This window comes from Nyctereutes procyonoides, unplaced genomic scaffold (assembly GCF_905146905.1).
Source record: "Nyctereutes procyonoides isolate TBG_1078 unplaced genomic scaffold, NYPRO_anot_genome, whole genome shotgun sequence".
Lineage (NCBI taxonomy): Eukaryota > Metazoa > Chordata > Mammalia > Carnivora > Canidae > Nyctereutes > Nyctereutes procyonoides.
In genome coordinates, this window is record NW_026575047.1 from 3,309,040 (window position 1) to 3,336,082 (window position 27,043).

The window sequence follows — 27,043 nt, forward strand, 5'->3', positions numbered from 1 at the left end:
ATTCCCACCCTTGGAGGACATGACAGTTCTATATGGTAAAGTCAAAGTTCAGTCTTAATCAGGTAGCTAACCCCACATCCTAATTCATGTGGCTCTCTTATGAAGCAGCTCCCTTCTCTCTCCATCGACGGCACTGTAGTTCTACCTCTGGCCCGGTTACATTTCCATCAGTACCAGTATACTGCAAGGCCTTGATGGCGCCATGAATGTTTGGCAGGTAGTAGATATATAATAACTTTGCTTATGATACATGTAACCAAAATTTTTGAAAATAAATTGCTCAGATAGTAAAAATATAGTAGATGTCACTATGAATACATGATGTATAATAATCATTCCATGGGCTGCTTCTCACAGCTCAATAGGCTACTTCTCACAAAGCCTAGTTTTGCACGAGTGCTTAATGAAACGGTTCCTTACGAGGCATGCTTTTATATATAAACGTGGCCCTGAAATGCATCCCTGTACCTTTCCTTTCTTCCTTCCCTGTGTCACAATTAGGAAGTCATCTCTTTTCATGGCTAAGAGAAAATATTTTTATCTTTTCTTTCTAGGTTATCTCCCTTCTATTTTTCTTAAGACCCTGTGCTCTCTCTTCTCTATTCTATCAAGTTCTCTGTCTCTGTTGGCTCAAATTTCTCTCAAACAACCAAAGAAAATTCTCCTTACTCCCCTTCAGGTGACAACATCTTTATATGTGTCATAGTTAAAGGTTTCAAAATAGCTTCACTTACTGTCTCCATATCCTCACCCCTACTTACTTCATGACACAATTCCAACCCAATCATGTTTCTATTTTCATCAATCTACAAACATTGCCCTCACTAAGGTCTCAAAATCCAATGAATTTCAGTTATCATCATATATATGTATTAACAACATTCGACACAACTCATCACTCCCTTGAAGTGATTATTGTGTCTTACTTTCCTTTGATTCTTCCTCTCTCTAGCCACTCTACTAAATGTTTTCCCCTGATTTTTTCCTTATCAGACATTTAAAGTTGAAAATCTTCAGGACATGTACTTCTATTCTCAGTCAATATAATCTCACTAGTTTGAGTTTTTCTCCCCAGTTCCATGGCTTCATTGACCGCTTAGATTCACAAGTCGTAAATGTCTATCACTGCACCAATCTTTCTTCTGATGCCAGACATTTCTGTCCAAATGTATACTTAATTGTCTTACTGGCAACTCAAAACCATTAGCCATTACCACTCAAAACTGGCCTCTTTCAGGGTTCTGACACAGGAAGTGGTACCACAATCTCCTTCATTCTTCAAGCCAGAAACATAGGAGTCTAATAAGATTTCTCGTTCTCTCATCTAGAGTGACCAAACATCCTAATTTGCCTGGGACTGGAGGATTTCCTGGGATGTGGAACTTTAAATGCTAAGATTGGGATGATACTGGTCGAATCAGGATGGTTGTCACCATCAAGTCTTGTGGATTCCATCTCCTAAATATCTCTGGTATCTGTCTAGTTATTTCCATCCCAGGGCTGCCACTATTGTCTCTTTATTTTATATGGCTTCATGCATCCACTCTCACTCTTCCATCCTAGCCTCCAAATCTGTCCTCATCTGTTCCCCAGCCTCATCCTTCATCACTTGCCTTCTCTCTCTCTCTCTGGGTTCCAGCTGTACTAACATTTCCATTACTCAAATATGTCAGGAGACAGGACTTGGATTATTTCGCCCTCCTCCTTCTCCATTTTAATTCCTTATCTTTTAGGTCTCAGATTCAATGCCATTTCCTCAAGAGCTTTTTTTCCCCCCAAGACAAGATTAGGCACATGTTCTCCTCCCTGCCATAGCATGCTATATTTCTTCACTAAACTCAAGAGCATTTATTATTTATCCAACGTCCATCTTCCCAGCTACACTACAAGTTCTAAGAGACAGGTATTCTTATTTTATTTTTATACTCACCATTGTATCCCCAGAACACTTCTCAGTGCCTGGAATGCATTAAATATAGATGAAACGAATGAATAAATATTTGGTAACGAAATATTTCCTCATACGATATCACATCCCATTATAACTTCAGATACCTCATTAAAAGTGAAACTATATTAAGGAAGAAAATTATGGCTATGATCCTTCATAAAATTAGCAAGCTTCTCCATGTTCTATCAAATCTAAGGTGTCATCAGTTGTACCCTGTGTCACTATTTTAAGCATACCTAAGAAAGAAAAATAATGATGGAAAATAAACCATGAAATGCCATCAACTAAAAGACACATCCAATTTCCAGATGTTAAAAAGCAAAAATATGAGGAAGGCCATATGGCAACAAGTACCAACACATATCTCAAATCTGTACACTTCTCTCCATCCTCCTCACCCCCCTTTTGGTCCATGGAGCGATCACCTCATTCCTGGGCTATTGAAGCTTTGGGCTCTTAACTAGTGTCTTCCCTCACATTCTTGGACCTAAATTAATCTCTAAATTTCATCCAGAGTGATCATTTCAAAATGCAAACCTGATCACCCCACCCAAACCCTGCATAGCCTCGTCCTTGCTATTTCTTTTTTGTTACAAGACACACACACTCCTTACTTTCTATCCTGATATCCCTACCCAAATTTTCTATCCTAAAATATGCACCCCTCCTTTCTTTTAGCTGGAATAGTCTCCAACTCACTGCCCTCAATCCTTGCTCCAATTCCTCATCCTATAAATTTCCGTATAGACTTCCCTTCCCCAGAAAGATATTCTGCGAGCCTGCCATTGTAATTCAGGAGCCTCCCTACCCTGTCCTGGCACTATTCTTCTTCAAACACATATGCTGTTCTAATTCTTCATGGCACTCATCTCAAGTTGTCTTTATATTATTTACTTGTGTTTATATATTTGTCTCTTTACTGAACTCTAAGCTCGATGAGAGCAGTCATCAAGATGATGTCAGTTGGCTTCATATATCAGAATGTAAGGCATATCTAGTTGCTAAATGATCATTTATTGAATGAATGAGGCAATGGAACAGACATGTTTTGCTGAAATAAGGACAAGAAAAAACCCAATGCAGAGTTCTGAGGCATATGAGTGTTTCTAAAAAAAGGAAAATAGATATCCCCAAAAGGGAGGTGACAGATAAACTTGCCTTCAAAAGACTTTGTTTAAAGACAAATTCACATGAAATGTACTATTTCCGATGAAAGTAGTATATAGATGAAAAGAAGAGTAGGGCCTTCTATTTCCAATATGCTTTATTTATTCAGTTTTATATTTATCCTCAATATTTTCCTTTTTTAAAAAAAATATTTTATTTATTTATTCATGAGAGACATACAGAGAGAGGCAGAGACAGGCAGAGGGAGAAGCAGGCTCCCCAGGGGGAGCCCGATGTGGGACTTGATCCCAGGACTCTGAGATCACACCCTGAGCCAGAGGCAGACACTCAAACACTGAACCATTCAGGCTTCCCTCTCCTCAATGTTTTCAAATCATTCTTAATTATAGATCTTTTTAATAACAATAATTTTGGGTTTTTTTTTTGTCTTGAAAAGAAAACAAACCTCAAAATATATTTTTACACTTACGAACCCCAGAATCATTTGTTGTGTTTCATTTTGAAAAGTAATCATATTTGAAATCAAATGTATTAAAACATTACAAATGACATATTTTCCCTCAAATTCGTTTGTGAAAAAACTGGGTAAATGATAAATGAGAAAATATTGCTATGCTAAATTTACAAAAATTATAGAGTAAACACACACCAATTTTAATAGAACCAGTGCCAATTACATCTTGCACTGCAATGGCAGTAAAAGTAAACTTAATTTTGACACATGTAATTGTGTTAGCAATAATTTCATGTAGAGGAAAAAGCTATTCATCTTTAATATCCTTGGGGACATTTTGCTCAACCAACTTCCAATTTTCTAATGCCTGGCTGTAGCTTGAAATGAGGGCAGTCATTGCTTCTCTGTCCTTGAATATTGCTCATGCATCATTCTTGTGAAAATATGTATGCTTCTACTCATGCCGTCATTCATACTTTTATTCACTCAGCATTTATTGAGCAAATTTTATGTGCCAGGCACTGTGCTAGGTTATGGCTATGCAAAGATGAATAACTCTAAGAGTTCAACTATGGCAAGAAAAAATGCATTAACAAATAATCATATTTTCAAAGGCAAATGTTAATTTAAAAAGGGGAAGTGTCAGAGTAAACATATGTGCAAATACTGAATACCATTTCATCTCACTCTTCATGGTCCAGAAACGGACACTGAGGCTTAGGAGAATAAAGTAGTTTCATAAACATCTCACAGCTAATGAATGAAAAGATTTGGGCTTGGACTCAGGTCTCCTGATTCCTATACTCAGAAATTCCCTTTGCTGAGTGCTTCAGGTTCCATGCCATCTATGTTACATATGGATGCCCAGTTTACATAAACCTCATGTAATCCCAATAACCATGAAAAAGAGCAACTGTTATCCCCATTACACTGTTGAGAAAAAGAAGATTCAGGCTCAGTAACTGACCAAATTACGGAGTTACAGAGTTAATTAATGGCAGAACTATAATTCAAACTGGGGTTTGTCCAACCCTGCAACCTATACAATGTCTGCTATCACCAACTTCCTGTCCCGGTTTATTCAAGCCCATATGTCTATGCAATACATTAATGACTGTAAATAACTACCACTATCTGAACATTTGCTCTGTACCAAGGCTTCCTTAAGGGCATTTTTCATGAATCAATTTAAAGGTACTTTCCCTGAATCACTAAGACACTGAGTGGATCCCACTATCCCCAAAGCAACTGTGTACTATCTGCTCTCCCACAGATGAAGAGTTAAAGGACGGATGTCTCTGCATCCTTCAGTATGGGTCAGTCTAAAAAGTACAGTCATCTACTTAATTCACCACCCCAGAAAATAGACCATTTTCAAATTACACATGTAGTTCATTATAAGTTTCAAACCCAGAATAGCCAGGTTTTTTCTCTTTCCTATCTACTTTGTTCTGCAAATATAGATTATGGCTAAAGAATGAACTTGAGTGAGTATCTGGATTCAGAGCCATCATTCAAAATTCTGTTGTGTCCTCCCCTCCTAGAACCCTCCCCAACCACGTGCAGAGATTCAAGTACCAACTTGCAACCTAGTCTGGAAACAGAGGCATCAATGACTAAATGTCATACGGTGTGATGAGCACCATTATGGACATATGAGCTAAAATCATCTGAAGGCCCCAGGAAATAATTTATTATGCAGAAGTGCAAGATAGAGGTTAGAGCCCATCATTCAAGAGCATACAAGTACCCTGCAACCAGGAAACCTCAAAAAAAATACAGATTTTGAAGCAATATTTTAAATGAAGAGAAATCATTAAAAGGCTATATGTATATACTCAGTAAAGTTTATTCCTGAACAAATAATTTGCTTCCTACCATGAGGGCTGTTTTTGAAACTTTCTCCAATAAAATTCTTAAGATTGAAAAGGCAACAATGTTTAAGAAACAATTTTATGTTGTACATGACACTTCATAAAACTGGAGATTACTCTACATAGTGGGTGATAATGGTGTCTCCAAATACAGGCATGAATGGCATCAACTCTGCAGGAAAATAAGTCACCTTCTTAATAACCCTTAATTACAGTCAGAATGTGACTTAACTTGTATTCCAATAATAAAAGCACTGACTTTCATTTTTCACTTGATTTAAAGGTCAACATAAGCTGAATACAAATTGCCTTCTAAAATTAGAAAAGCAGTTGAATTAACAGTAACACTGTACCCCAGGATGAGAAGTAGGAAATTTCATACAACCAAAACATCAGTGTGTCCTACAGAGCTCTTTTGACTTCAAGATTTGTGATCTCAGTGGGAGACATACGAGAGAGAGAGAGAGAGGGGGAGAGAACTCAGTTATTTGATCAAACTCAATCAAATGCATGTTTATAAATCTAGTTTCTATTTTTCAGAGATACGAGTTAGAGACATTATGGGGACAATCATAAAGAAAATGATAAAGTTTCTTTTAAAAAAAGGATAGCTAATGTTCTGTTTGTAAAAAATAGAAAATAGAGACCAGTAAAATTTATAAAACGAAAATAAGGTAGATGAGCTAACATGAAAATATTTTTTAAAAGTCTGTGAGGTAAGCTAATTTAGATCTATACCATATAACAGATGGCAAAACAAATTTCACATGAATCAAAACTTTATTTGAAAATAATAAATAACATACTAATCTAAAATAGAACTATGTGAGCTTCTTAGAGGAATAGTCCTTTAATAGAAGGATAGAATAAATCACAACAAAACCACTGACAGATTTGACTACAGAAAGATTAAAACTCCTCATACAATGAAAAAATGTCATCTAAAGCAAAGGGATATGCTTAGAGAAGATATTAACAATTAATAGGAGAAAGAGTTAAAATCTGAATTGTATAAGAAGTTCATAGAAAATGATAAGGGGTGGCTCTGGTTGCTAATGGCTGGAAAATTGTTGGAGATGCAAGAGATGAGAGGGAAAAATTAATTGGGAGCATAACACAAGAGAAGAAAGGAAAGCGGATGTAAGGCAGAAGCATTGATAGTAAGCATAGCAGCTGGCCTCCGCGATGGCCGCAATGAACTTGGCCTCCCGGTTTCATTCCCTATGGGAGAGGTCCCACACTCACCTATGTAACAATAGGTTATTAGAGAAATGAAATTGTCTGACCTCTGGGACCAAGTTATTAAAGATATTGTGGCTCCCGCTGTGTACTTTCCTGGGTCACTCACTCTGGGGGAAGCCAGCTGCCACCTGTGAAGAAACTTAAGCAATCCGACAAGAAAGGTCCACCGGGAGAAGGACTGAAGCCTCCTGCTGACGGCCAGCATCAACTGGCTTGTTGTACAGAAGAAGAAATTGAGGCAAAGAGATTAAAAGACTTGGCTGAGTTTATATGACTAGGGAATGCCCAATTGAGGATCAGGAGCCCAGCATCTGTGTCCTTAACCATTACCTGTACTGCCTCTTAATGAAGTAATAGGGCCAAAAAGTACTAGCAATTGTATGAAACAAACAACAACAGAAAAGAATGCTAAAGTTCAGAAATTAGTTGGAAGTGTGGCACAAGAGAGGGGAAGGGGAAGATTAAAAATGACTCTCATTTTTCAAATAAGCATAATGGAGAGGATACTAGGGTTATTAATTAATATGGGGGGCTGTCAGATCCCAGCAGCTTGGGGAGTGATGCATGTGCATGTGTGGTTTCTCTCCGAGGAGTCTGGGGAGCTAAGTGGATACAGGGGGAAGGTGATGAGTGGGCTAGCATGGAAAGTCCCTGATCTGAGTTTTCCAGGCAAGGAAGCTTCCAGAGGGGTTTCACTCCACTCACATCAATGGTTAAAGATGGCTTCTCTCAAATGAAAATGTTGATGTTACCCTCTTTCTGGAGGTTAATAAAAGGCTAGAAAGTTCCACCCTCCCTTTAACTTCTTTTTGACCATTATCTTATCATTATCAGTCTAGATATTGACATAATCCAAAATTAAAGACAAAAAACCCCCACAAAAAACAAACCAAAAAGAACAAAATACTTGCCTCTTTAAAGACAAGTATCAGTTAAGTAAAATTTACTCAAATTAGTTCAGTTAAAACATCAATGAGGGGCGCCTGCCTTCAGCTCAGGTCGTGATCCCAGGATTGGGATCAAGTCCCACATCAGGCTCCCTGCGAGGAGCCTGCTTCTCCCTCTGCCTACGTCTCTGCCTCTCTCTCTCTCTTAGTCTGTGTCTCTCATAAATAAATAAATAAATCTCTTAAAAAAGTCAATTAAATAAAAAAATAATTGCACTGGTTGCTTTCAATAACTAGAATACAAATTAATACTTTCCATGGATATCCAATGTTTCAATTAGTGTGTAAAATGCATATTCTGGTTTGAAAATTAATGTTTTCCCCATTTTTTTTCTTTCATGGCTAACAACCACCAAGGGAAATTCTAGTCCTCCCCACCCAATGTATGTGACGTTATTTCACTGCAATATATAAGCCACTCTAATAAATAAGATTCTCTCCATGGGAAGCTATGAAAAAGGCTGATACCGCAGGTGTTATTTTGGACGAGTTTTGTATGTATCCGCAGCTGCTTAGTTGTAATGCACTGCCGCATGTAATGGCCAAGAAAATTCAGCACAGATGCTACGACAAAAATTCCCAAGAAACCAGCAAAAGCGAAATTGGACAAATCCTAATACATAATGTATACACTACAATATTCCACTGCATGTACTTACAAATCTGAATATGTCACTCGGCTTATCTCTGTACTTTACTAAAATGAAATTAAAAACCCACAGACTCTCTGGAGAGACTTAAATTTACCATAGACAAAAATGCATGAGGAGACATTGAACACCTTTTATGATAGGGGGACAAAATATATTAAACAATAACTGGAATGATGCAATTAGCCAGACGAGTGGTAATGAATGGATACTCTTGTTCCCTCACCCCCTCTTGATTTACTGCCAATCTCATGACTTCTCATTTCTTAGTGCCCGGCCATCTTTGCTCCCTTTGCATAAAAAAAGTAAGATTGTAACAATCAATATGTTGCTGAATCCTCTGTTTACCTTTGTGATGGTGTATTAATAGTCATAATTTATTTAGAATTGTCCCTAAAGCTCACTATGCAGGTAACAGGCTGTTTAATAGATGATGCTCATTCTAGGCTCCTTTAGCTTTTATGTTCTCTGTCACTACCTGTTGTATTCATCAGATAACTGCTTATATGGACATCAAAAATATCAATTTTCTTTGTAGAAGCCAACAAATATCATAATCCAAAATATTAAAGCTAGTTATTCAAGAGTTCATTTGAAAACAGTTGTTTGGAAAAAAAAAAGAAAATACTTGTTTTGAATGTAGAAAATAGATTGCTTTGTATTTCACATTTTAGATATTATTCCTACTGATAAATATACATCTGATTTTCCCTTGATATGCTCTTTTCACACCTTCAAATAGTTTTAACTTAAAAAGAGACACAATTTCGAATCGTCTCAAGAGCCTTCTAGACGTTTACTTTGTGCAGTGAGTAAATAGCTAGGAACCTGAGCAGAACATCCTATGAGCAGGGATGACTGAGGGTTTCCAGAGGATGCTGTGCCTGAACGTCCTTCCTGTCCTGAGAACATACAACCGGTTCAAATCCAAACAAATAACAGGACAAAGCAACATACTTTCCAAGAAAGTTTTGTTAGTTTCTCTTTCTCCATGAAACTCCAAAATTAAAACAAGACAATAAACAATTATACCAGTAAAATAAATAGTATGTCTTAAAAAGTTACACACGGACTTAACATATAAACATAGGACTCAGCAATACCAATCCTAAGTATCTTCCCCAAAGAAAAGAAAAGTCTGCACCAAGATTCGCATGCGAATATTCATAGCAACTTCCTAACAGTCAGGAAGTGGAAACAACCCAAGTGCCCATTCACATGTGAAGAGATGAAGAAAATGTGGCATACCCAATACAAGAACACATTACTCAACAATAAAAAGAAAAAAAGAGCGAATTCTTGATAAATGCTACAAGACGCATGAACCTCACAAATGTTTTGCTTGGTGAAAGAAGCCAGACGTAAAAGATCGCATGTTGTAGGATTCCATTTATATGAAACGTCATAAAAAGGCAAATATAGAGAGGCAGAAAATAGATTTGTGGTTGCTTAGGGCTGAGGAAGATGGAGGATCGGATAGCAGCTAAAGGGATATGGGGCTTCTTTTGAAGGTGATAAAAATGCTCCGTTGTTAGTTTGTCGTGATAACTAGATAAATATGATAAATGCATTCAATTATACACTTAAATGTGAATTTTATGGTATATAAATTATATCTCAGTAAAGCTCTTAAAAACAAATAGTATAAACAATCATAAAAGCAACATTAGCGTGGTTATTGAAAATCTATAAGCTTTTTAAAATATTTTTATCTATTTATTCATGAGAGACACACAGAGAGAAGCAAAGACACAGGCAGAGGGAGAAGAGGCTCCCCATGGGGAACGGATGCAGGACTCAATCCCAGGACCCCGGGATCATGCCCTGAGCCAAAGGCAGATGCTCACCCACTGAGCTGCCCAGGTGCACAAAAATCTATAATCTATATGGTCACATCACAGGCAGAGGCGGTCTTCAACACAGACACTATGGTTAAGTGTATGTTGATCTTTAAGTGACTTAAGTTAGTTCCTTTTCAAAGACATTGATTAAAAAACTATGGACAGACAGTTAAGGGAGGTAGGAAGATTGGGGTAAAAAACAATTGTCCAGCGTCAAGAGGTCCAAACATACTTAAATCACAATCATGAGCCAGGTGGCTTGTTCTGCAGACCATTGCCTTTATAGACCTACGTGGATAAGAATTAGAAAATCTCTATAGGAGGACGACTGACAAAGGATAATGTAATAGAATATACACTGGTGTTTGATTTTAAACTAATGTCTCTAGCATTTGGAAAATACTGTACATCATTACTTCATGTGCTATGTTTGCTGAGGCAGAAGTTTAAATTTATCAGCTTTGCTGACTGGTACATAGTAACGCTCAACAGACATTCATTGAATAGAGAAATAAGAAAACTACTGAACAATCGATACACTGCATTGTTAAATATCCATGCTGCATTATAATTCAAGGGCAGTGGCCATGGGCTGCGTGAGGAAATTTGGAGGAAAGACAGCTTTGTTAGGACTGAGAGATAATGAGGTCAGTCTTGGTCATACTGAATTCCAAAGGACCTCGCCCCACTGACCTGGAGCTATTTAGCTTATATTTCAATATAGAATTCTGGGTTAAAGATATAAAAATGGAAGTTTTCAGTGTGGTTTAATTCATGGCTGCCTGTGACTTACAAATCAATAGCAAATCAATTTCTTTTAGGTGATAGAGAAAATATTCCCAAGTAATTAGTTCTATTTTTGGATCCAGTTTTAAGACGGAATAAAAGCCTATTAAAATCTTCAAACACAATGCATTTTCTTTGAAAACAATAGTAGCTGTAAACAAAGCTGCCTTTGTTGGCTCAGAGAACATTTTCTGTTCTCTCCAATTACCTTCAACCATGCAAAAGTCCCTCTGAGACAAAGACTCACCCTTTCTAGTCTCACTTTGTTACCTTTCTACAATATGCTCCCTTTGAGACATCCACAGTCTGAAAGATGTGAGTCAATCCGCAGAGGAGTAGGAGAAAAGAGAAATGGCACAACTATTTTCCCTTGAAATGAAATGTTGACGTGTACTCATTAGAAGTCTGCTCATTCTTGCTATGTTGCATTTGAATATTAGTTTCACTGGTAGAGCTGTTAAAATATTACCAAGCAGGGATAGATTATATATAGGGGGACACACCCATGATTTGGAGTCCAGTGAACTTTGATTTAAATGGACCACTTTTCCGGGGTGTCTGGGCGGCTCAGTCAGTTTAACAGTTGATTAGTGCTCAGGTCATGATCTCAGGTTGTTGGCATCGAGCCCCGCGTCGGGCTCCACACTCAACCGGGAGTCAGCTTGAGGATTCTTTCTGTTTCTCTCCCTCTGCTCCTCCCTACACTTTCTCTCTCGAAGGTAAATAGATCACTCTTTGTAGATAGATAGGTAGCGGCTTCTCCATTTACTAGCTTTATGATCTTGGGTAAATTACAAAATTTCTCTGAGATTCAGTTTCTTCATCCATACAACTAATATATATTTATGTCCTCAGTAGGGTTTTGGTGAGAGTTACATGAGATAATACATAAAAATCCACGTAAATTGGTTGTTTTCTTTATCCTTAGAGAATGGTAAATCTGGGGATTTCTCTTAATTATACCATTAGTTTCCACAACCAGCAGGATCTTAAATCAGAGGAGACGTTATTCAGATGTATTTCCCACAAAATTTCAATGTAGCCAAGTTTTTTTTGAAGCATCTTGAGATGTGATTTTTTTTCCTGTTATTTCCCTCTAGCATTCCCCTTTGATCTTAGATACTTTTAGAAACTCATTGCTTGGTTACTTGAAACTACTCTTTTCTGAAGTAACTGAGAACTTAAATATTTTTAAGACAAAAAAGTGTATGAAAAACAGGTATCATTATTATTGTTCATATCTACATATTGTTACTTAAACAAATTCATCATTGAAGGACGACACCAAACATTCTAAAACCTAATGAAGTCTTCTACCTGCAGTTCCAGCTCTTTTCTTAACTATGTGGTTTGGGGTCCAATATTTAATCCTTTCACACTGATTATTTAGTTCTACATTTAATAATAATCAAGTTAGAATTTAGTTCTCCAGAAGTTTATTGGTTGTTGCTTTTTTTTTTTTTAAATGAGAATTTTAGATTTGGGGGCTTACATTTTGATGATCGTACCAAAACAATAAATAAAATCATAATCTGCATCATCAGGTGGCCTCTCGAGCATGGTCATCTGATTTCCACCTTTATGCTTGCCACGGTAATGCTACGTCACTTTCTGGGGGCTAATGAGAAAAGAAGGAACTAGCATATCTAACTGATGCATCCGTCATGAGGAAACTTGAACGCTAGCTCAGCTCACTGTACCACTGAAGGTTTGGCTAGAGTTTGAGAGGAGAAAAATGAGAGAAGAATTGAGTTAACAATAACCTACAGCAATAGGTATGTCAAATTTGTACCTGTTCTTGGCAGTTGGTACCATAATCTTCCGTTACTTTAATGCCAGTTATTTCAGATTTCTTTGGCCTTATAATTTATTTATACATTTTATTATATATTTTATTTAAATAACATTTATATTTTATTGATAAATGAGTTTTAGGCTTTGGGGTTATTTATGATCTGTAAACATAAAGAGCTTTATGTTTTTTCTTTGTACAAATTTAAATAACATTTTAATAAATAGAATTTCATAGTCAATATTCTAGAGAACTTTGCCTTTTAGAAGGAGGTTTCTACTTTACTGAAGTTGGAGAAACACTGAAATAAAACATTTCTAAAATCCCTTTCACCTCTAACAACACATACTGAAGCAGCAGCTCCCTTTGGGCAGAGTGACTTTCTTGCCTTTTTCTCAGCGATTCACAAAGGCCCCTGGGAACCATGAAAGTGTGTTTTTCCATGACTACTGCTTCATATCTTAATGGTGCCATCGTAAATACCAAAGCTGACTTAAAATATGATGCAAATATTAGGAAACCAAAGAAAAAAAATGTTTACAAGTTGCTCAGAATATAATTAAGTATATTTATTAATATAGTTAATTTATATTATTAAATACACTTTACAATCTTTCTGCATATCTCTCATGGCTTCACACTTTAGACTCTACTCCATCTGCTCAGTGGTGTCTAGTGTCCCAAAGAGCTCAACAGCGGTTTCCTCTGGAGGTTTCTCTGCTTCCCCCAGTTAAAGCGCAGAATCAATTTCCCTTTGCCTCACAAAACTTTCCCTCTGTATCAGCCCCCCACATAGTGCCTTGCACGTATCCCTTCCATGTTGTCTCTATCTCTATTTTATCAGTTCCCTTATGGCAGAGACGGTTCTTACCTTCCTTCTCATTGTCTGGGATAATGTTATGTCCATAAAAATGCCCAATTAGTTTTACCTCACAAAACCCCATTTTAGAAAGTTCTTTGCTACTGCTGCAAATATAACTTCCCCCAATTGGATTGGATGCAACTTAGTCATTTACTCACCCCATGTGGCACCAGGGAATGAGTCCCGCCCTTGAAGCCTGGTTGTCAGATCTGAAATTTAATTCTGTATCTAGCACATTTTCATTGTGTGGCCCGAAGCTAACTACTTCCCATTTTGAGCTTCAAGTTGGCCATCTCTGAATTGGGAAAAATAATCACATACCTCACAAGTTTGTTTCGAAGGTTAAAAGGCATTATTAAAATGTTTTGTTTTTGTTTTTTAGAGATTTTATTTATTTATTCATGAGAGACACAGAGAGAGGCAGAGACACAGGCAGAGGGAGAAGCAGGCTCCATGCGGGGAACCCGACTTGGGACTCGATCCCAGGACCAGGATCATGCCCAGAACTGAAGGCAGATGCTCAACTGCTGAGCTACTCAGGTGTCGCTGTTTTAATTTCTTAATACAATGCCCATTATGGGACCTGAAATATTAGTTCTTTTGCCCCTTTGAGTCTTAGGAGCTTTTTGTGTTCAAATGTTTTCTGTTTATCAGATTATGAAACTGCTCTAATTTGCTAATATCTCAGTAACTACTATATAGAGAGATAATATCTTGATTTATTCATCAATTCTGTTTTTGATTCTCAGCATTATTTGATTCCCAGCATTCATTATCCCTGGATGTCTCCCAGCTTCAACAGCAGCCAGCAAAAGGAGAACATCAGGGGGAAAAAAAGGGGGGGGGGACATCAAAGAAAGAGAGAACAAAAGAATTGATCCCTCACTTTGAGTTTCAAATAGTATAGGCTCTGACATAAGACAAAAAGATTTAGTGGAATATATGATTATATATGATTAGAGAAATGTTTACTTGCACTTTACCCTCATCCTCAGTCAAAGTCAAGATTCCATTTTACTGAATTCATAGGTAGGGAAGTAAGGGAAAGGTTATAAATCCCAGACAGCTTCAGGGCATGAGGTTTAAGAGGGTCCTGTCCTCTCCACGTACAACCCAGGCAATGGCAATCCCATAGAATCTACGTCTAGCACAAGTGGGGACAGAAAAGGGTCCTGTTAAAGTTGCATGTGGACCGACCTGAATCAGTCTTTCAGCTTCTCAGATTCTATGGCACCAGATGAGTTAGATGATGCCCAAAGGGGGCTCCAAGCATAGGTTTATTTTAGCCCCCCATGAGTTCTGGAGCGTGGAATACTTCTTGTTGCCCTCCAGTGGCTGAGTAGGGGTGAAGTGGGGTGGCTCAGAAAACCACAGTCCTGAAGAAGTTTTATAGTGAGTGGGGCAGGATGCAGTGGGGGCAGTGCAGATAGGTGATGAACACCCAAACATGATCCACACCCCCAGCTCATACCCACCAGCTCCCACCAGGTCCTCCCATTAATAAGCAGTTGGGGAGAGCATGTTAACTCACATTTCTGATACACAGTGGAAGGATTAAAACAGAAATGAGATTTCTTATACAAAATAAAGACACATGACAACAAATCTCTCTCTCTTTCCTCTCTGTCCCTCCATCATCCATGCACCCACCCATCCATGCATCTATCTGAAATTCTAAAATTCTGGTGGACTGAAACTCATGAAGAAATTAAGACTGTGGTAGAGTTTAAGAGACTAAAGATCTTCAAGGATGGGAGTAGAAAGGATAAGGTGAACTTGGAGAAAAGTAGCTTTAGAGGGACCCAAAAAGACCAAAATACTTTAGGATCCATCTTGCCCTGACTACCCCTGAATTTCTACAATGTAATCCATCCTGGTCCTGCTGTGTAGTCTTCATGCTAGAGTTCTAATGCAGAAGCAAGGCTGGGTCCACTGGTCTACTGGCCCCTACTCTGCATGTGGATGGAGTTGGAGGTGATAAAGAGTGAGCCAGGACTAGGAGGTTTTCCAATATCCTCCAAGTGAGGACAAGCATTTGTTCCACTTTAAAGACAGGAATATATGGGGACGGACAGCCTGCCATAGAAGAAGAAAGGGAAAGGGGAGAAGGTTTCATGAGTAATCAAGACATCTCCAAGTAATGTGTCAATATTGTGACTATTACACCAACTGTCAGCTGAGAAATGGTTACTGGGTCACTGAGTGTTGACCCCAAACCACCTGGCTCCATCACTGAACTTCACTAAGCCTATCTACTTCTCAATCATCTAGAGAAACTGAGGCAGCCTACCAGACCCCTAAATATTATCTGTAGTTTATTTGCCTCAAATTGATTGGAAATACAGAACAGGGAAGCTTGTTTCCTTACTCATCTAGCCCACAGGGATTTGTATATTCTTCTTTCCTTTTTCTCTAACAACTATGAAAGAGTCACATCCCACCGACACTAAAATAGCCAATCTGCTACTGTTTTTGAGATCTGATTGCGTTTGCTTTCAAATTTTCCCAGACTGTAAACCCTCAGGGAGAATGTCTTCTATACTTCATGCTATTCTGTACATGCTATCAGTCTCTAAAACATAAAAATAAGATTTCTGACATGTTTGACAATATCTATTCCCCTGAGCCCAAATTCCAGAGAAATATCTAAAAATGCACAGGGGTGTTGCAAATGGAGGGGGAGAGGAATGAGCCTTGCTGACCATACAGGGAAATGAGGAGCTCTGCAGGTGGCAACAGCACAATCTAGTCCTAGGTAGGACTCGCAGGAAACAGGTTCTTTCAGCAACGGTGACAAAGAAAATCTCATCAAGTTGGATTTCACACAGACAAAGGGCTGTAATTCAGCTGAGGCGAACATCAGGGAATATCATTTCCTTGTCTACTTCTACTGACAGTGTGATTCTTCTCTTCTTGTTTATGGTTTGACTTTTCTCTTTTGCCTTAGAAGGCCGAAGGAAATAGAAGGGAGTGACTGTATCCACTTGAAAGGAAAGGGAAAGATGTGCTTGGTGCAGAGGACGGAAGAATCACTTCAATTGATCTCTCTGGGACCTAATCTAAGCTAAGGAATTCTAAAATCAGAATTTGCTCTATTGGTCGGGGAGAGATTGTTTAACGTGTGTTCTTTCAACACTGAAAACAATTACCCAGCTCTAGCCCTTGTGGACATGTGGAACTATTCTGGGATTGAATTCAAGCATGTATAAAAGATGAGTATTTTCACACTTGCTCAGTGCTTGAGTAGGTATCAGTGTTCTTTCTTTCTTTCTTTCTTTCTTTCTTTCTTTCTTTCTTTCTTTCTTTCTTTCTTTCTTTCTTTCGTTTTGATACTGAAGGTCTTTTCATATCAGGACCTCCTAAGCTAGGCCAAAATATTGTGCCTTGTTCTTGCCTCTGCTTTGATTCTCCTAATGGTGTTCACCCTATCCTACCCATTATCCATTTATCCAGTTCAAACCAGAAATAGGGGCAAGTTTAACTCTTCAGAAATCTCTTTATCTCTTATTGGCAAACTTAGTGGATAATTTTCAGGCTCCTTAGGCACTATCCTAGTCCTACTAAATTAAAATCTGGAGCTTGGCCTGCAAATTTGTGTTTTTAGCAAACTCTGTATTAATTCCTAGATATGCTAAAATAAATCTAAGAAACTCTAGGTGTAACCTCATGAAAGAGATCATGAAAGATCTCTCCTACTGTTTGTCATCTGCCTATGGGGTGTTTGATGATTATTTGTGTAAAATGAAATAAGATCATACATTAAGTCATTTAAGCACACACACAGACACACACATACCCCCCCCCACACACACTACACACACTTGCATTGTCGGAACTATACTAAGAAATAGGGGACATCTGACTTAACTTTAATATTTCATAATTATTTCCTTCCTCTATCAAAAAATTAAAATGAGTCCATTTTGATCCAAGTCTGGAATTCAGAAGTCTTTCCCCTTTCCTCTGTCTGGTCACATTGATGAGGTGAAAATGGGAAATGAAAGAATCTGGTATGGTCCATACCCATCTGTAGCCTGCTTCCTCGTAGCCTGCTTCCTCTCCCTGATTCAGTCTCATCAGATCCTTTTCCATATGCTGTTAAACTACCCTCACAGCTTCAGAATAAAGTAATCACAGAGAGGTGCCTGTGTCCAAAATGGAAGCTCCTCCTTTGCCTCTCTCTGGATTCTACTCTCTTCTGTCTCAAAGCAATTATCCAAATGACTTATTTTAAATAAACAAGCACAACCTATCAGTGTTTTCTAGGATGCAAACAAAAGTACAAATCAGGACCAAGATTAATCAGCTAATTATTTAAATTCTTCATTTCCCCTCCATGTGTTGTATACGCAGTGTGTACAAATCTATGGTACCACAGACTATGTCAGATTATCTAGTGTCCTAAAGAAAATAAAGTGACCTAAAAACATATACATTGTTTTTATTGATAATATCCAATGACATGCTTCATTATTGTCTTAAATTCAATATATTTTAAAAACAAACAAAATCTTCACTGTGTTCCATTTGTTTTGGCCAGCACCGAAATACTCACTATTCTAGTCTCTAACTTTGAAATCATGACAAAAGTTAACTCATGTTGTGTGTTTACTATGTCCCCAGATGCCAATGCTAAATATTTATTATTCATTCCTCTATTAAAAATGCTTAGCGATACCATGAAACACAGAACTGTTCGTTTTAATACTACCACTTACAGATGAAGAGACTCAACCTGAAAAGGTTAGGGAACTTGCCCAAAGTGACACAGCTAGTAAGTTGCTAACATGAATTGAACACAGACCTCTTTGACTATAAATTCAGAGCTATTAAATGGTTGGTAGCACAATAAATTTGTTTCCCCCATCCAAGAATCATTGACGATTTCATGTTCCACCAGAGTAAGAGAAAACCTTATGATTTCCAGTGATCTGGCTGCTTCTTGTCACTGTCATCCTTATTTTCACCTGCCTCCACATGGGTCCCCACCCCATACGCTATCATCCTTACAGTCCCTGCCATGGATCTGTGTGCTTTTCACCATCTTCCTTCACGCCTTCCCCCACAGGGCGTTTCCTGTCTCTCCTCCCACAGTGCCACTGTTATTCTATCTGCATATTCCCTTCCAGGTCACGTTTTTACTCACACACACCTTAATACAGTAGCAATCAGAACAAGCATCCAGACATAAGCTCCTATAGATAATAGTTGATTTCATGTAGATTATATTACTCTTGTATCTAAAATAAACCCTTACCCATTGAAACCAGGGTCTATGGATTTCCAATTCATCTTTTTACCCCCAAACAGAATATTAAACCTACAGAAGACTAAATAAAACATTGTTGTGTAAATAAATAAATGGGAACTAATTTTAAACAAAATAGAGTATTATATGAATTTTCTAGAAATTTCATATCGGCTTTAATCACTTTAAAATTGTAGAAAGGGGCATAAACGCATATCTTTCCAATACTTATTAAAATGTTCGACAATTCAGCTTCAATAGGAGTTTAATTATAAAACACAACTAACCAAAGATGAAAAAAAAAATCAAATCCAACGCAATTCTGCACCATGCTGAAAGATCAATAATAATAAATTGGATTTTTAGCCCTTGGGAATAAATGGGTACCAAAAAGAAAAGCAAACCTCAGTAAAGATGTTCTGGGCTACCACCAGTGAGGAAACAAAATTATTTTTACAATCAATATCATATTTCATTGAAAAGCAATACGAAGTATTAGAACCTCAGCAAGATAAACAAATGCTTGATGCATGAGAATAACTCCAACAGATATAAGTTTTTTAAGGACACGCATGTGACCGAAGTTTTTGAAAGAGGACCAGTCGCACTGTTAAAGTCATAAAGTCATTTAGAATGACTAACAACAAATTATGAGAATTTCCAAAATTCCTGCCAGGTCAGGCCTAGGCAAGCAGTGGAAGAGACCATGTCGGGAATACTTGACTTTCCTCTAGGTTATTTTCCCTCCACTTTATCCCAAATTCATCACAAAGCCAAAGAACCTGTAGCTTTAGGGCTTCTTGTAGACTCATGCCTCATCCAATCCTATGTATTTATATATAGCAAATAAGGATATTTAAACTCCATTTCTTAAACAAGGCCTCCAAACTGTTTCAACTTCAAGTCCCACAAACCTTGGTTTGACCTTTGATCACAGCCGCGTGCTCCCTTGGAATCCATGAAACTTTTAAGATTCCATTTAGCAAAGGTTTTCTTTGCTCTGGTTTTCTTAGGTGCATTCATTCACTTATTCACTCATTCATTCATTCATCTAGCCAAGGAACAGAGACCCATTCTTGCTGTCTCCTGTCACGTAGGGAGGAGGAATGGGAATTGAGGAAAGGTGGAAATAAATAAGATAATCTCAGGCTGTCGACTTCCAGTGGTACTGGGACGGCTCTAGACTTTGCAGACCAAGGACCTGATTCTCGAACTGGGTAGACTGAAAAGGGAAGCTTTGGGCATTAGGCCATTCCTCTTACCTTTGGGAGGTAGAAATCCTTGATCTAACATCTTCAGAATGACTATAACTTCCTGTCCCCAGTTCTACAGCTTCTGTCACTAATAACTAACATCCTGCTTCCCTCAGGATCACTTCTCCACACCTCATGGCTTCTGCTTTCACCCATCTTTTGCATCTTCAGGGTCTCCTCCACTCATCTTTCAAGCTTTGCTAGGAGTACTTACTTCTTCCTATCCCTGGCTTACCATTTCCCCCCAAAACCATGTGATTGTCTCTGTGATAAGTTAAACCTCCTGGGTCAAAGCTTTCAGAATAGACAAGCCAGCAGACCATTTTCTGGCCATAAATTGGCTGCCCATACATAACAGGGTCCAACGGATGGTTAGGCATAATGATAAATGGGCAGAACCAGACATCTGTGTAGGAAATACTGTTGACAACTACAACTGCCTTGGTGGGGACTGTGGCCAGAGGGTTTTCCCTCAAAAAAGCACTACTCATGGCAGCTTTTAGGCTCTCCAATATGGTGTTTTAGCCCTATTTACCCAGGCAGTCAGATACATCAAGAACCTGACCAATTTTTCTTTTCTCCTTGGGACTTTCCAAATGTGTAATATAACACATTTAAATATGCCTTCCTGTCTGCCTCATTCGTGTCCACTGCACCGGTAACAAAAATGAAATAGTTAACAACAACAATAACAACAAAACCCTAAACAGTTCTTTTTGGTTTAAAATAAGGCTTTCAACTCAGTTACTAATGAATAATGTTTTCCTCTTTCTAGATCAAATTATTAGAAGAAAAAATCTTGGGACGCCTGGGTGGCTCAGTGGCTGAGCATCTGCCTTGGGCTCAGGGTGTGATCCCAGGGTCCTGAGATTGAGTCCTGCATCGTGTTCCCCACAGGGAGCCTGCTTCTCCCTCTGCCTGTGTCTCTGCCTCTGTCTCTGTTTCTCTCACGAATGAATAAATAAAATATTTTTAAAAAGTGAAGAAAAAATCTTGAGACCCACCTAAGTGGTTCCTACTTCAATGGTGCCTTCCACAAATCCACTTTTATTTTTTTCTCATAGCACAACGATTTTATCTGCATAGCTGCATAAAATATAATCCTTCTCAGTGTTTTTAAAAAAGATTTTATGAAACCCAGAGAGAGACCCAGAGACAGGCAGAGAGACAGGCAGAGGGAGAAGCAGGCTCCCTCTGGGGAGCCCGATGCGGGACTCGATCCCAGGACCTGGGAACATGACCTGAGCCAAAGGCAGATGCTCAACCACTGAGCCACCCAGGCACCCCTATTTCTTCCCAGTATTAAAGTTATTTAAATATTTCCTTATATTTTATTATTTCTGTGTTTCCATTGGGCTTAATTATAGAAATAATATCATTACAATATGCATTAAAATAATAATAGAATATGTCTTAGTATGTGTCCGGACCTGTACCAGCATCTTCCTGCATCGTCTTCCTCAATCTTTTCTAAAGCTTTTGGAGGCAGATGCCGCTCCCTTCATTATTTCACAGACGAGGAGACTGAAGTTCAGGGAGCTTAAGCAACTTGCTCACCTAATTGGCAGAAGTGCTGGGGTTTAAATCAGAAGATCTGATTCTAGATCAGCAACTTTCAGCTTTAGTCAAACATTGGAATTGCCTGAGGACTTTTAAATATCCTGTGTTCCACCCTCAGAGTTTCTGACTTATTGATCTGAGGCAGAGCCTGGAGAGATGAGGACGTTAGGAGACTTTCCCTGGGTGATTCTACTAATGCAGTCACGCTTGATAACGGCCACTCTACAAAGTGAGTTATTAGCCATCAGGTGATGAATGAGTTAATGTGCAATTTAATGCATTATCTCTTCATTTTCTATTTTTTGTAAGAAATACACACTGACAGTTCCATTCACATAAAAATAACAATAACATTTAATTGGCCACTCAGAGAAAATAATGAAACCAATTTTGTCAAAATTGATTTACCCAGACCAGACCACTTGCCAAAGAGTTAATGCTATTTCCCAGAGAGAGGCAGTAAGCAGATTCCGTAAATGACCAGCTCAGTCTAGCTCACTTTTTCATGGGAACAGGGATGCGCTGGGGGAGCTACGGACCGCATCAAACTGACTTAAGTTGTTCAAATGGGCTCCGAGGTCCATTTCTTTGTTTTATGTTCTCCAATTCCCTCACCCTATTATCCTTAATGTGTCATCCCTGCATGCTGCCTCTCTGTTGCAGAGAGGGGAGCCACTGTGCTTTAGGCAATTAGCACTCAGAGTAGGCAACAGGAGCTTTATTTTGTACTCTTATTTTTTTTTTTAAAGATTTTATCTATTTACTTGAGAGAGTGAGAGAGCACAAACAGGGGGAAAGGGTAGAGGGAGAAGAAGAGCAGGGAGCCAGACACAGGGCTGGATCCCAGGACCCTGAGATCATGACCTGAGCCAAAGGCAGACACCTCACCTAACCATCTGAGCCACCCAGGTGCCCCTATTTCCTACGGTGGAGCCAATTTTTTTCTATTAATCAGAGTCAAACCAAAGATATTAATAAAAGAACCCAGACCAAGCTATAAATACGTGTTAGGTGTTAATACACTGACAGCATGAAACGACTTAGAGAAATTCCCAAAGAGCTAAGAACGTTGGAGGGGGGACGTGTGGACACATGGGGCAGGCTGAGTTGTAGAGTTCCCACCTGCCTGTGACTACGTGTCCGTCTGACTGTCTCTCAGGATGTGTCATTCAGTCTGATCAGGCTAATGTTTGAGACCCACAGCCATGCTCAATTGGTCCTACTTGTTCCTCTTAGAGCAAAGAGACTGAAAGCATAAAAATGCAGTGGCCAGACTGTGTACGACGACAGAACTCTGACCCACAGCGCAGCAGCAACCAATCCAGGCAGACAAGCCACGTCTGCAGTGACCCACCTACCTAGGTCAGGCGGGACTTGGACAACTGTCAGCTCCCCTAACTTCTGTCCTCTTCCAAATCAGAACCAATCAAAGAAACCTCAATGTGCTTCCGGAGCCAATCACAGAAGATGCTCCCCTTCCAGGAAGCCCACCTCCAGCCAAGCCAACAACCTCCCACCAGAGCACGCCTGAAGCTTTCCTCCTTTTCACCATAGAACTTGCCCTCTCCCTTGCCTGCCTTTGTCTCTGCCAAGCACAGGTGACGGCGCGGACTCCTCATCTATCACAAGCTCAGAATAAATCACCATTTGTTCTCTCTGAATAGTCTTCATTTATTTCCATGCAGCAAGAGGAGGGGGGACTGTGTTGGAATTTTGAGCCCACTCTCTCCAAGGTGGCTTTCCCATATATTTCCCTGAAATCCCCTTGCCTCCCCTTGAAGGTGCCTCCAGGGAGCTGACAGGCTCCATGACAGAAATGGTAACTGGACCCTGCATCACATTCAGAAGGATCAACCTGAGGAGGCGGAGACTTAACTTCTTGCCAAAGTCACAGTGGTGTTTGAGTCAGAATGTCAGACCTTAGCATCAATCTCCAAAGAGGAATGAAATCATGAATTTAAAACCCTCACATCTGAAATGAGAACAGTAACACCACTAATTGAATTTACCTACAAATAATGACTTTGTTTTCTTTAACATCAAACAGTATGAAAGTCCAGGCTAGACATGGAGGTCCGTGAGGATGTTTTGCCCAGGTAAACACTTCCGTGGTGCTAACCTGAGGTGGCTACTCAGAAGAGTGCAGGAGAGAACATGATCTGATAAAGGGAGGATCTCAGTGTGAGGCTCATGGAGGACGCAGCATTTGGAGTAGGCCAAGAAAGCCGAGAAGGATTTGGACACATGGACCTTTAGTCTTCTAAGGCCCACAGCCACTGGTACAGATGCTTTACTGAGATGAGCTCATCAGGTGAAGATGACATGGAAGTCAGCATGGTGACCACACCCCCATCGCTTTCCTGCTGGCCTCAGTGCAGTGGGTGGGAAGATGCTGTGGTTCACCGCAATCATTACATGCCAACCACAGACACCAGTTCACTCAGCTTCCCACGTGTGATGCGGACGTTCCCCTGGATTTCTACAATTATTAATTATGTGCGAGTGGTTAAAAAGGCATAACCAAACACTGGGAAAAACTGTTTCTTATTAAGGCTAAATATTTAATTAAAACAACAACAACCAAAAGTCCTTTCCTACTAACTAACCTACATTTCTTAAACAGTATTTGGGTCCTTTACTAAATTCGTTGTCCCTCTTTATCTCCCAAACTAATATTGTAAGCTTTTTTTCCCCCCTCCTTTCAAGAAGCATGCAATGGAATTAGCACAAAGTAATTAGCAGGTTTAGTTAGAATTTAGAAACTGAGAGGCAAATAAAATTAAACTTGGGGTAAATTAATTAGTAAAAGGTGCTAGAGTTGTGTGTGCTCGTTAATTAAGTGTTATTCAATGTGTCAGCAGTGACAACCCAATGCTTTGTGTGATTTAGAAACACAGAGGGAAAAAGGCTCACACCCCAGGGAGCAGAACAGGAAGGTGTTGAGTGGGGTGTGCTTCTCGGGAGGGGATGGATCAGAAACCATCTCTGGGGTCACTCCAGTATCCCCAGTCCCTTTCCACTCAGTGAGGCACCAAGATGGCCACAGGGGGTGGATGGTCGTCCTGGGTCTAGACTCTGTAAATCTGTGCTCTAAAGCCTTAGATGCCAATGTGTTAGGCTGTCTTAGTCTGTTCCAGCTGCTAGAACAAATCACCACAGACATGATGGCTTGTAAATCACAGAAATTTGTTTCTCACTGTTCTGGAGGCTGGAAGTCTAAGCACAGGGTGCCGGCATGGCTGGGTTCTAGGGAAGCCTCTTCCAGATTGCAGACTGCCGACTTCTCACCATGCCCTCACATGGTGGAAGAGGCTAGGGAGCTCTCTGGGCTTCTTTCATAAAGGACTCATCCTCATGGAGAGGGCTCTGCCCTCATCACCTAATCACTTCCCAAGCACCCTACCTCCTCATCACCTTGGGCATTAGGTTTTCAAGACACAAATTTTGAAGGGACGCAAACATTCAGATGATAGTAGAGGCCAAAGTTTTCATGAAAAAAGCAGAGCCTGTTTGTTAGCGTGCTATGCTAATACACATAGCAAGTACCGCACACTGGGTGGCTCCAGCAACAGAAGCTTATTTCTCACAGTTCTAGGAGCTAGAAATCTGGGATCAAGGTGCTGGGAGGGTAGTTCTTCTGAGGCCTCTCTACCTGGTTTGTGAATGGCATCTGCTCATCACAGGGTCTTCCCTCAATGTGTGTCCTAATCTCCTCATCGATGATGACGCCTGTTATATCTGAGTACCACCCACCCCAATGACCTCATTTAACTTTAATTACCTCTTTAAAGGCTTTATCTCCAAATAGTCACATTCTGAGGTTCTGGGGATTAGAGTTTCAACCTACGAATTTTGGGGGCACACAATTCAGTCCATTCAGCCTGCTGGAGAATTTTGTACATAAGGAAACATTTTATTTAACAGCAACAACTAATTTCATGAATACACATCTTATTCTGGAAGAGCACAAATGCTTTCATATCCTCTACTTCCCAGAAAACTGGCTGGTCAAGGCAAGAGAAATGACAATTCCTAAAGCTATTACAACCCATATTCAATTCCAGATGTCTCTTGCCCACAATCTGCCTGCCCTCTGTTCCAATCCTACCCCGTCCCTTACCCAGGGGAAGAAATTGAAAGGTGGAGGTGAAAATCCATAGGAAAAGCAGTAGTTTCTCTCCTTTTCTCCTAGCAGAGAGATTACAGTGTAGTTATTCTTGATGTGTAATAAACGCTGACTGTCTTGTGGGGGGGGGGCATTCCAGATTAGAGAATTCAAATTACTTAAATTTGAAATCATGTTAGTTTTTTAAAATTTATTTCATTATTTGATTCTGGGTAATCATGCATCCCAGCCTAAATCACTGATGTCTTATACCTGTGTTCCTGTTTGCATGTTTTCTCATTTTGAAGGCCTTATAATGGAATTCACCAAGACACAGAACATGTTTTATTAAAATACTACCTCTGATTCAGGCTGTGTGACCTTGGACAAGTTACTTTCTCTGAATTGCATGTTACTTATTGGTTAAAATGCATTAATGTAAGGGAGAAATGAGATATTTCATGTGTAACAGTAAACACATACCCAACACAGAATCTTTCTCTTCTCTAGGTTAATTGTGCAGGTGGAAATATGATTGTCAGAGCTTTCTCATATATTGTCACGAAAAATAAAGGGGGCTCCTATATAAGGATCTCAAAAATCTGGATTGTAATCCTAACAATATCTTATTCAGGGCTACGATGCCTCTCTTATCCTCAGACTTTTCAATGACTTCTATGGTGTGAATGTATGTATCCTACTCTTCTCTCTGAATTCAGGTTTTAAAATCCTAATGCCCAATGTAGATTTTTGGGGATGTAATTAGGTCATAAGGGTTAAGCTTTCATGAATAGGATTAGTGCCCTTATAAGAAGAGGCCAGAGAGCTAGCAAGCTTTTTCCCACCACGCAAGGATACAACCAGAAGCTGTAGTCTGAAGCCTAGAAGTAGGCCCTCACCAGAACCTCACCGTGCTAGCACCCTGATCTTGACTTCCAGTCTCCTGAATTGTGAGAAACTTTGCTTTTCTTTATAGCCACCCCGCTGGTATTTCATTGTATTGGCCCAAGTAGACTAAGAGAGTGGCCAACATTTGGACTCAACACAACTGATGACGAGGACCGTGCATCCAAGGTGAGAGAGAGAGAGAGAGAGAGAGAGAGAGAGACAGGGACAGAGAGACAAAGACAGAGACAGAGAGACAAAGACAGAGACAGAGAGACAGAGACAGAGAGAGACAGAGAGAGTGTGCCTGGCACACAGTTGGGTCTGTAAATAAGACAGGACCATCTCCTCTGTCAGGTTGAGTTCCACTTTGGAGAAGAAGCATTAATCCTTACAAGTTACCAGGAGGCTGAAATGTTTAGGTAAAATTTACTAAACATTTCTCCTGCAAAAATTATTTCTTAA